The 12,552-nt window shown below is 42.6% G+C and overlaps 1 pseudogene; it reads right to left on the reverse strand.

Moving 5' to 3' along the window:
- The window catches only part of LOC111142669, a 42,214-nt pseudogene that overhangs the window by 24,499 nt on the left and 5,163 nt on the right, over positions 1 to 12,552 (reverse strand).

A 12,552-nucleotide genomic window follows, 5' to 3' on the forward strand; every position in this document is an offset into this window, starting at 1 on the left:
TGGGGGGAGGGGGTTATGGACATTGGGGAGGGTATGTGCTATGGTGAGTGCTGTGAAATGTGTAAACCTGGCGATTCACAGACTTGTACCCCTGGGGATAAAAATATATGTTTAAAAAAATAAATAAAATTAAATTTTAAAAAAAAATGAATATACTGGGGCTCCTGGGTGGCTCAGTGGATTAAAGCCTCTGCCTTCGGCTCAGGTCATGATCTCAGGGTCCTGGGATGGAGCCCCACATTGGCTCTCTGCTCAGCGGTGAGCCTGCTTCCCTTCCTCTCTCTCTGCCCACCTCTCTGCCTACTTGTGACCTCTGTCTGTCAAATAAACAAAATCTTTTTTTTTTAAGATTTTATTCATTTATTTGACAGACAGAGGTCACAAGTAGGCAGAGAGGCAGGCACCCCGCTGAGCAGAGAGCCCGATGCGGGCTCCATCCCAGGACCCTGAGATCATGACCTGAGCCGAAGGCAGAGGCTTTAACCCACTGAGCCACCCAGGCGACCCTAAACAAAATCTTTTAAAAAATATTAATATAATAAGCTTTGTTTGCTTCCAGTTAAAAATAAGGAATATTAAAAATAGAGGAAATAAAAAATAAGGTTGTCTGCGTGCTCTGCAGAGCATTCCTGAACTTCCCACACCTGTGTTAGCAGTCTCTGGGCAGAAATCCCCCCACCTTATATGAGTAACTGCTTTGTACCCAAGGTAATTACAACTTTGTGGAATCACAAAGTTGAAGGTATTCTCACTTGTGTATCTCTTGATACAGCAGCTATATGGAGCAGTTTTCATTGAAGGGCATTTTCCTTTGGCTAGAAAGACAATTAAAATTTTGCTTTTTGATTTTTTTGTTACTGAGTAATGAGGCAGCAGGACCCCCCCCCCCAAACACACCCTTATCCAACATCTAACAAGATGCTAACAGTGATAGGAGTTTAAGAAATTTATGTGTTGGCACACCTGGGTGGCTCAGCGGGTTAAGCCTCTGCCTTCGGTTCAGGTCATGATCTCAGGGTCCTGGGATCTAAGCCCTGCATCAGGCTCTCTGCTCGGCAGGGAGCCTGGTTCTTCCCTCTCTCTCTGCCCGCCTCTCTGCCTCCTTGTGATCTCTCTCTCTGTGTGTCAAATAAATAAAAATCTTTTTAAAAAAATTTATGCGTTAAGGGACGCCTAGGTGGCTCAGTTGGTTGGACGACTGCCTTCGGCTCAGGTCATGATCCTGGAGTCCCGGGATCGAGTCCCGCATCGGGCTCCAGCTCCTCGGGGAGTCTGCTTCTCTCTCTGACCTTCTCCTCGCTCATGCTCTCTCTCACTGTCTCTCTCTCAAATAAATAAATAAAATCTTTTTAAAAAAATTTATGCGTTAAAAGGATAAGGAAATGAATGGACTTCACACCCTATTGCCATAGCCAGTCCTCACCTATCTCTCATGCTTTCTTTCTAATGAGTGGTAAGGAGAAGCAGAAATCAAGTTATTCTGTTACTCCACTGAAACCTAATAAATTGTATTTTAAGGAGGACTCCTGAGAGCAGAACTGACTCAGCTGAGTTACAAGTGAGTTACTCTCCGTTAAGGGAAAGAAGTTTGAGTTGACTTTCATGTAACTTGAATTTACAACCTCCAGATTACATTCATTCATTCAAACATATATTGAGTTTCTAGTGTGTGTCAAGCTCTGTTCTACAAGTCAGGAATATGGTGATGAACAAACATCCAAGAACCTGCCATTCTAGCAGAGGAAGGCAGCCAATCTTGGAAATAAGATAATTTGGGTAGTGATAAATGCTACAGAAAAATAAAACACATACTAGGCTACAGAAAAATAAAACACATACTAGGCTTTGGTAGGATTTGGAGATGAAGAGCTCTGGTTATGGAAGGGATTTCCTATGGACAACCTGGGAGCAAGAATTTGTTCTCATTGCCAGAGCAATAAGGGGTTAGAATTGCCCATTTTAGGAGAGGTGTATATATAATTAGAGGTGTATCTCTAATTATACACACATAATTGACAATGTGATTTAAAGATTCGTTGTTTGGTTAGTTTGGTTCATTTTTCATTTTAATAATTTCCAAGAGCTTGAATAATTCTCCGGATACCTTCTAAATTTAATTTCCGGACTGCAAGTGCTGAGAGCCACACTCCAGAATGTGGTGCCCGTCCCACAGTCCTGCCATCGTGGAGTCCAGCAACTAGGATGGCCCCATTAGCTCATTACTCTCTTACCACATCATCCTGACCCAGAATTTCACTAACTGAGGAGTTAAAAATTTTCAGCTGTGAGTGCTTCTATTTTCCTAGTCTGTTAAGACTAGGGGTTAGTGGAATCATAAAGTTGAAGGTATTCTCACTTGTGTGCCATGTGATACTGAAGTACATGGATTGAACACAATGGTTGGAAAGTCATTCCCTCCATGGAACCCCCGATATGCACAAGTAAACACTATTATTAATAATTTAATAATAATAGCTATAATTTAATGACTACTTAGCACGTGGCAGGCACGGGGCTAAGGAAACAAATGTGACTTAGCCCACCAAATCCTCAGAACTGCCCTCTGAGTTGAGGCCCTTGCAAGGGAGAGAAGAGTGTGCAATGTTAGGAATGCCTAGCTTCAGTTACTAGCTGCGTGACCTCAAGTAAAGCATTCCTCAGCTATAAAATGGAATAAGGTGCTACATACCTCAAAGAGTGTGTGTACGTGTGTGTGAAGATTAGATGAGTTAATGGTTACAAACTGATACTAAATGTGCTTCATGTGAGCTTTTAGAGCTACTGTTGTAAGTCTCAAATGTGCTATACTGGGTAGAAATTTGATAGTCATTCGGTTCCATTTTCTTTTTGCTCTCCACTTTTTAAAAAAGATTTATTTATTCATTTATTTATTTGACAGAGAGAGACACAGCAAGAGAGGGAACACAAGCAGGGGAAGTGGGAGAGGAGGAAGCAGGCTCCCCGCTGAGCAGGGAGCCCGATGCGGGGCTTGATCCCAGGATCCCGGGATCATGACCTGAGCCGAAGGCAGATGCTTAATGACTGAGCCACCCAGGTGCTCCTCTTTTCATGTCTTTATATCACTTTCTCACCAGTCTGGAAGGCTTCTGGCTGGATGTATGCCTGCTTACAGTTTATCACAAAAAGAACTTCATGTACACTTCCTTCCAACCATTGCCCCAATCCCTGAGCCAAAGGGAAGTACCGACAAGCCATTTGAAAGAAATGTTTCCAGCACTGTGTGAAGAGAGTGAAAACCAGCCACCATAACATGTTGCTGTTTTGCCTTTAAGGCTTGTTTAGAGCATATGTATCTTAATAGAATCAAACACACTACATAATAAAAAAAATTATTACATGTAACTTTATTTTTCTTTTGGATTAAGAGGCTTTATACACATTTGACTTCATGAACAAAAAAAAAACCACACATCAATAATTACCAGAAAGCTTTATGGATCCAAAAGTATTCACCATCAAAAATGAGCCACTGTAGGGGCACCTGGGTGGCTCAGTGGGTTGAGCCTTTTCTTCTTTTTTTTTTTTTTTAAAGATTTTATTTATTTATTTGACAGAGAGATCACAAGCAGGCAGAGAGGCAGGCAGAGAGAGAGAGGAGGAAGCAGGCTCCCCTAGAGAGCAGAGAGCCCGATGCGGGGCTCGATGCGGGGCTCGATGCGGGGCTCGATCCCAGGACTCCGAGATCACGACGTGAGCCGAAGGCAGCGGCTTAACCCACTGAGCCACCCAGGCGCCCCGGGTTGAGCCTTTTCTTAAAGAACTCTCCAAATAAGCGTTTTGCCAAAGGATCGTAGTAGTCAGCAGCAGTCAGGAAATAAGTGACTCCAAGTCCAACACAGCTGATCCTTCCTTACTCAACTGCTCGCCTATTCCATAGCGAAGGATTTGGTGAGCTTGTAAACACCTGCTCTGGCAGCCCCACTATGCACAAATCCTGGAAATCCATTTTTAGTAAGGATAATAATCATGACAATGGATCCTCCATGCTCTTTTACCCAGGAGTTGTAAACTGCTTTGCACCTGTAGGAGGTGCCCGTCAAGTCAGTTTCAATGCCAGCAGGCGATGTCCCTTTGCACTGAGGTGTCTTGCAGGAGTCATGAACCTCCACTGTTAACCAAAAAATAGGGTCTCACCATAAATATCCAAGATGGATTTGACCAAATTGTTTGCCTCCTCTTCTTTACAGATGTGTTTTATGGGATTGACCTGAGCCTGGTTGGCGGGGGGCAGGCTAGCCTTCAGTTCATCTGCAATAGATTTTAATTCATCAAAGCTACAAGATGAAGTGACCACATTACACCCCAGCTGCAGGAGCTCAGTTACGATGGCCTTTCTTGTACCCGTGTCCCCAATGATGATGATGGCCAGTGGGTCTTTCAGCAAGCTAGCCATCTGGCAGCTCTTGTGCCCATCTCCTCCAAACAGCGGAGTTTTGGGAACATCAAGGTCACTTACATAGTAACATTCTTTGTATATAAAAAAAAATTGGCTGTCTAAATTATTTTATTTTTAAAAGATTCATTATCATCTTAAATACTGATATTCTATCATAACTCTTATTGACGGTTATTTTCAATTTCAAACTATAAATAACCCAGAAATAAATGTTGTTAACACACCTTTATCCAAATGTCAGATTATTGAGTGTATGAGTCCTTTACATTTTTTCTCCTTTATGGAGATGATTATGTGGGATTTTTTTCCCTCTTTTGTGTCATTAATATGGTGAATTTTGTTAAAAGATGTCTTCATATTGGACTGTCTTTGCATTTCTAGTATTTCTCAGTCAAATGCTATCCTTTTTTTTTTTTTAAGATTTTATTTGTTTATTTGACAGAGAGAGAGATCACAAGTAGGCAGAGAGGCAGGCAGAGAGAAGCGGGGAGCAGGCTCCCCACCGAGCAGAGAGCCCCACACAGGGCTCAGTCACAGGACCCGAGATCATGACCTGAGCCGAAGGCAGAGGCTTAACCCACTGAGCCAACCCAGGTGCCCTAGTCAAACACTATTCTTATTTTCATGTGCTGCACAGTGCCATTGCATTGATATTTATCAGTGAGATTTGTCTCTAATTTTTAGAGGCCATCTTGTCAATTTGTGTTTGGGGATTTTTTAGTGAAATAGCTCTGTCAGTTTGGATCTGTGTTGGACTCCAAACTTGAATCTAGTGTGGCTTGGGATGAATGAGCTAGCTGAAGGACAGACCCCATCCTGTAATTGATGGAAAAAATGTACTTCAGTGAAAAGCTGCATTGCTCAGATCTTACCTGTCCAGTCTTCATTGTTTTCTAGTCTTTCATTATTGTTGTTTTTGTTTAAGATTTTATTTATTTATTTGACAGAGAGAGTCACAGCGAGAGAGGGAACACAAGCAGGGGTAGTGGGAGAGGAAGAAGCAGGCTTCTGTGGAGCAGGACCCTGGGATCATGACCTGAGCCGAAGGCAGACACTTAAGGACTGAGCCACCCAGGCACCCCTCATTCATTGTTCTCGAGCTACTTTGAAAGACAACTAATAGCAACGCAAAATCATTCTTGTCTCTAGACACGTACATTCTGTCCTATTCAACTGACTTCCCTCCCGCCGGAGTCCAGTTTTACCTTCCTTTGCACATTTGTTTCTCCTTAGAACTGACTGTAACACCTCCCCATCTCACTAACCAGTTAAATAAAATCTTTAGCACTTGTTCATTTTTATATCTGCATGAGTCGTGATTTTACCGTTTTTTTGAAAATCATCTCTTCTGAATTGTAAAATATACATAAAATTTGCCATCTTAACAGGTTTTGTTTTGTTTTGTTTTTTTACTTAAAACTCCCAGGAACCTGTGAATGTTAACCTTATTTGGGAAAAGGGTCATGGCAAATGTAATTAGGTTGAGAAACTTGAAATGAGGATATCATCTTGAATTATCCAGATGGGCCTGAAATTAAAAGGTTGGTTTTTGTTTTTTTTGTTGTTGTTGTTGTTGTTTTTAGATATTCAGGTCGGTGGCATTACTCACATTCACTTTATTCTGCAACCATCATCACCATCCACCTTCCAGAACTTTTTCGCCTTACGAAACCAAAACTGTTCCCATTAAGTAATAAGCCTGCCTTCGTCTATCACCTAAGCTCCTGGCAACCACCATTTTACTTTCTGTCTCTATGAATTAGACTACTCTAGACATCTTATGTAAGTGTGCTGGGAGGAAGAACTTCCTACCAATTCAGATAGCCTGCCAATTAACTGACAGATTCACAGGAGAAAAGACAAGATCGATTGGCACATTCAGGCAGGGCATTCAGATGGGGGAGGCTGCCTGAAGAGCTGGAGCTAGAGATTTATATACCAACCTAATAGGGTTGAAAGAGATGGAGAAGAAAGAGATTTTCTGGGCAGGACTAATGGGCTTTTAGGGAAACAAATGCAAGGTAGGATACTGTGATCATGTTTGCTTATGCAGATTCTCAGATGCAAGTGGTCTAAGCCGGGAGTGAACCTCCCCCAAAGAGGGAATTTATGGCAGCTTCACTCTCTGAAGGATCTGCCTTTAATCAGGTAAAGGAAAGCTCCAGAAGGCTTCTGCGTCTGCCTCTGCTGTATGTCAAATGTCTTCAGTTTAAAATAATCTTCACTCCAACTCAGGGGGTACAAGTGGGTCCCTACAAGTGGAATCTTACAGTATTTGTCCTTTTGTGACTGGCTTATTTCATTTAGCCTAGTGTCCTCAAGATTCACCCATGTTTTAGCATGCGTTAGAATTACCTCCCCCGCCTTTTTTTAGAATTCCCTTTCTTCTTAAGACTGAAATAAGTGTTTACCCCTTCATCCACTGATGGACACTTGAGCTGCTTCTGCCTTTTGACTATTGTTAATAAATGTTCTTACGGCTATGGCTGTACAAATATTCTTCAAGATCCTCCTTTCAATTCTTTGGGGTATATACCCAGAAATAAAATTCCTGGATCTAATTTTAATTTTTGAGGAATCACCGTACTGTTTTCCATAATAGCTATACCACTTTACATTCCCACTAATTTCCACTAATTTCACATTCTCACGAATAGTGCACAAGTGTTCCAATTTATCTGTATCCTCTCCAACACTTGTTAGTTGCTGGCTTTTTGATATTAGCCATCCTAATGCGTGTGAGGTAGTATCTCATTATCATTTCGATTTGCATGTCCCCATAATGATTAGTGATGCTCCGCATCTTTTTCATGTGCTTATTGGCCAGAAAATTATCTTTTAACACTATACTCACCTTTTAACACTGTACATCCAGCCTCCAAGGAATCCTGCTCACTATACATCAATGGATACATCAGAGATTGAAAGCTCAGAATCATTATGAGCCTTACCTTCACTGGGTGTCACAGTTTTATTGGTGGTGGTCTTTTTCTTTCCTGTGTGATGCATCTTACAAATTCATCTTTCTCGAAGGCATTTGACATTTGGAAAAGAGACTTTTCAAGGCTCCTGCACCAAAAAGTAATGGTCAGTGGTGCCTCGCTGCAAGGCTTGTGGGAAAACTCTTTAAGAGGATCCATGGAAACCCTTTGGAAGAGTGGTGGCCAGGTAGGTCCTTTTCAGTAAGTGCCAGTGTTTCCTTTCCCGTCTTGGTTCAGAGTGGCAAGTGCATCCCCGGGGGTCCCTAGGAGGAAGAAGCAGGTGCACAGAGCACGTAAGCCTCATGTCAGGCTTCAGCCACAAGAGAGAAAGGAGGAGAGGGAGAGTAGAAAAAGAAGGTGGGGAAGGAGAAATCCAAAGGTTTCAGTTGGCAAGGAGGGACAGAATGGATGCCTACTGCTGCCCTAGAGAAGGGACGTTGCTGTGGTGGTGAGCTCACCCAAGGCCAGATGGTCTTCTCACCAAGATATTCCTTGCTTCCAAATCGCCCTCTCGACTCTCTAAGTATCCTCACTGCTGCAGCCAGCACCTGCCCACAGCCACCGCCAAACACGAATGGTCCCCAGAGATGCCAGCTCCACAGAAACTCCTAACTGTGGAAGCAGGGGCTCCCAGCACTTCGTGCACCCCAGAACACCACACACACCACAGCTGTAGAGATACCCGGTGCCCTGCATCATTAGCAGTTGGGAAGAAAAAATTCTTGTGTTTCTCCTCTCCTCCTCACACAGAAAACTTCCTCAAGCAGATGTGTTGGTCTTCTCCCAGAGCAACCAATGCTCCAACACCAGCTGGGTGTGCTACAGTTCAACTCAGTTCTGGCTCACTACCCACATTTAATGGTACGTCCCACAGGTGAAGAGCTCAGTCCCATAAGCTGCTCCCACTTCAGATCCCAATTGCAAGTTCCAGGTGGTTGCCAGTATGTCTGACCCGTTGGCTATAAATTGAGACTCCTACAGTGCCTTCTTCAGTTCATCGATTTTCTAGAATGGCTCACAGAAACCAGGGAAACACATTTCCCTGGGCATTCCATAATCGAGGATATGAAAAAGGATACAGTGGAAGAACTAGATGAAGAAATACAGAGGGTGAGTTCTGGATGGATCCCGGGCCAACCTGGGTTCACCAACCTGGAAGCTCTCTGACCCCATACTTTACGGTTTTTTCCAGAGGCTTTGTCATATCAACATGATCATTAACTTGATCTCCAGCCCATCTTCTCCTCCGAAGATGGGGGTAGAACTGAAAGTTCCAAACATCTAGTCACACGAGGTCTTTCTTTTTTTTTTTTTTTTCCAAGAGATTTCAAGAGATTTAGTTCTGTATGAAGAACCAGAGTCAAAAAATAAATAACAGCAGGAACCGGGGGCAGAGACCAATACTATTTCACAGGGGTGTGGCCCGCATTCTTTGGGCATGTGATTAGCATTTGGCAAAGTCAGCCGGGGGCATATAGGGAACTATTGAGTAATGAACTAGTGGATGGGTCTTTCACTCAAGCCCTGATTCTTGATTGTTGGAGACCTAAAACCAACAGGATGATAGAAGTTGTGGTGGCCCTGGATTGTTCACTGTGCTATGTATTCTCTGTATTTTTCTCCAAGGTAAGTACCACAGATCACTAGAATATAAGCCACAAGAGGGTAGATGGGTTTGTCTGTTCTATTCACTGCTGTATCTACAATGCCTGGCAATTAATAGATCATCACATAAATACTGGATGAATGTGAGAACAAGAGAAGATGTGAATGGGTAGACGTTGGCAGATGTAATTAACACGGTGAGCTCTTAGAGGTCAGTCTTCCTACTGTCATTTCCAGTGATCTCTGTACTGCTGTCTTAGCCTTTTGTAGCTTCATATTAGATAGTAACATTTTCTCTTTTTTAAAAATAAGTTTCTCTTTATTTATTTGAGAGAGAGAGCACAAGCAGGGGGAGCAGCAGGCAGAGGGAGAGGGAGAAGCATGCTCCCTGCTGAGCCAGGAGCCCGATGTGGGGCCAGATCCCAGGACCCTGAGATCATGACCTAAGCCAAAGACAGAGGCTTAACCCACTGAGCCACCCAGGCACCCCTAGACAGTAACATTTCATCTCCCCATTCTCTGCTCATTTTCCCAGGCATCATTTTTGTTTGTTATTCTTAGGCATGAAAGCACAAGTATTTAGCCATGCTCCAAAATTAATACTACAGGTATTATGGAGCACTTAGATGGCACTGTCAGTTAAACCTCCAACTCTGGGTTTCAGCTCAGGTCATGATCTCGGGGTTGCGAGATTGAGCTCTGAGTCAGGCTCTGCACTCAGCGTGGAGTCTGCTTGAGATTCTCACCCTCTGCCCCTTCCCCCAATTGTGCATACTCTCTTGCTCTAAAATAGATGAAATATTTTTTTAAAGATTTATTTATTTATTTATTTGACAGACATCACAAGTAGGCAGAGAGGCAGGCAGAGAGAGAGGAGGAAGCAGTCTCCCTGCCGAGCAGAGAGCCCTACTCGGGGCTCGATTCCAGGACCCTGGGATCATGACCTGAGCCGAAGGCAGAGGCTTTAACCCACTGAGCCACCCAGGCGCCCCTGTTAATTATACTTCAATAAAAAAGAAAAGAAAAATGCTATGAAGAATTTAAATCCACAGTATTCATCATTCCATATAGTACTGTGGTCTGCTTTTCTTTTTATTTCACTAGATTAAAAGAATTACTATTTAGGGGAGCCTGGGCGGCTCAACCCATTAAGCAACTGCCTTTGGCTCAGGTCATGATCCCAGGGTCCTGGGATTGAGCCCCACATAGGGCTTTCCGCTAGGTGGAGTGTCTGCTTGTCCCTTTCCCTCTGGCCCTCCCCCTGCTTGTGCTCCCTCGGTCTCTCTCTCTCAAATAAATAAAATCTTAAAAAGGAAAAAAAAAGAATTAGTATTTATATTGCCCCCCACTTTATCACTAGGCTATCCTTAGATATTTTAGGGGAGACAGGAAGGCAGCTTCTCTTGTGCAGGAAATTCATGTTTGCACCATTTATTTACATGGGTGTTTTGCTGGTGTTCACAGAATATACCTGCTCATTCTGGTGATTCTTCAATTATTTGTTTTGTGCAAAAAGGAATGTGAGGATGCGCTCAGTCCAGGTCACAGGAGAGGATCCCAAGAGCTCTTTCTCCTGAAACCCTGAGAAACATTTGGGCTTCCGAGACTCTTTAAGCTCTGCCCACTTCTGGGGGTGGCACTGTGAAATGTGACAGGAGTCCCCTGTCCGGGCCCAGGAGAAGGAAAGCTTCAGTGCAGTCAATCAATGTTACGTTCTTCGATGCAGTTTTGTATTCTGCAATTTTAGTTTGTTTCTCCAAATTAATAGTCTACCACAAATACCATTTTATTCAAATTTCAAAAAGTAATTTTGAGGTCAGTATAATAATCCATCATATTTGGGGCATTTATACCCAAATTTATTTAAGAATTCCCCTAATTCTGTTTATTTCAACCCTGCTGTCTAATCTGGCAGCCGCTAGTCCCATGTTGCTGCTGAGCACTGGAAATGTAGCCGATCCAAATTGAGATATGCTGGGCACTTGAAATACACACTAGACTTTGAAAGTTTAGTATGAAAAAAAGAATGTTAAATGTTCAATTTTATATTTACCTAAAATAAATATTTAATTATTTAAATTTAATATTTTTACAGGGATTACATGTTTAAATTATACTATTCTGGATATACAGGGTTAAATAAAATATAAAAATTACTTACACCTGTTTCTTTATAGCTCTTTTTAAAAAAGATTTTATTTATTTATTTGAGAGAGAAAAAAGAGTGAGGGAGAGAGCATGAGGGGTTAGGGTAGGCAGAGGGAGAGGGAGAGGGAGAAGCGGGCTCCCCACTCAGGAGCCTGATGCAGGGCTCAATCCCAGGACCCAAGGATCATGACCTGAGCTGAAGGCAGAGGTTTAACCAACTGAGCCACCCATACACCCCTATAGCTCTTTTATGTAGGTAATTCTCATTTGTGGCTCACATTCTATTTCTATTGGACAGCACTGATTTAAACCATTTCCAGCTTTAATAAACCATAACCAACCAAGATTCATCCTTGCTGTCATTTCTGATCTTTAAAATGTATTTTCCCCTCCATAATGAGCTTATGGGTTTTCTCCTTTGAGCTACTAATGTGGAATTAGTTATAAATTCCTAACACTGAACTCTTTTTCAATTTGTGGGATGAAACTCACTTGTTGGTGATGGGTTGTTCTTTTCTTCTTTCTTTCTTTTTTTTTTTTTTTAGATTTTATTTGTAAGTAATCTCTACACCCAACATGGGGCTCAAACTTACAATGCTGAGATCAAGAGTTGGGTGCTCTACTAATAGAGCCGGCCAGTGCCCTTGGGTTGCTGCTGTCTTCTTTTCTCATTATGTTTAGGACTGATGATGAAAGGGTTCTTTTCCTTTTCTCCTCTTTTATTTATTTGTATGTTAGACTACAGTGAAGGCTTGGGGTGTCTGCGTGGGGCAGTCGGTTAACCACTGAACTCTTGATTTCAGTGGAGGTCATGATCTCAGGGTTATGAGATCGAGCCCCAAATTGGGTTCCGTGCTCAGCATGGAGTGTGCTTGTCCCTCTCACTCTGCTCCTTCCCTGCTCTTTCACTTACTCTCTCTCATAAATAAACAATAAATAAATAAGTAAAAGAATACAGTGAAGGCCTGTGAGCCCACTGTCTAACCCGAGAACTGGAATAGCTTACAGCTTCTTCTGTGTCCACCCCTATTCCAGACCCCTACCCATCCCGCCACATTTCTGAATTTTATGTTTATCATTTTCTTCTTCTTTATCACAAATAATATAACAGATATGTATCTTCGTCTATTCAGGCTAATATAACAAAATGCCAGAGGCTGGCTAGCTTATAACAACAGAAATGTATTGCTCACAGTTCTGGAGGCTGGGAAGTCCAAGATCAAGGCACCAGCAGGGTCATGTTTCATGACGTCTCTCTTCCTGGTTCATAGCTCACACCTTCTTACTGTGTCCTCACGTGGTGGAAGGGGATAGGAATATATAAGACACTAATTCCCTTTGTGAGGGCTCTACCCTCACAACCCAGACATCTCCCAAAGGCCCACCTCCTAATATCATCAT

The sequence above is a fragment of the Enhydra lutris genome, unplaced genomic scaffold (genome assembly GCF_002288905.1).
Source record: "Enhydra lutris kenyoni isolate GAN:26980312 unplaced genomic scaffold, ASM228890v2 scaffoldscaffold8, whole genome shotgun sequence".
Lineage (NCBI taxonomy): Eukaryota > Metazoa > Chordata > Mammalia > Carnivora > Mustelidae > Enhydra > Enhydra lutris.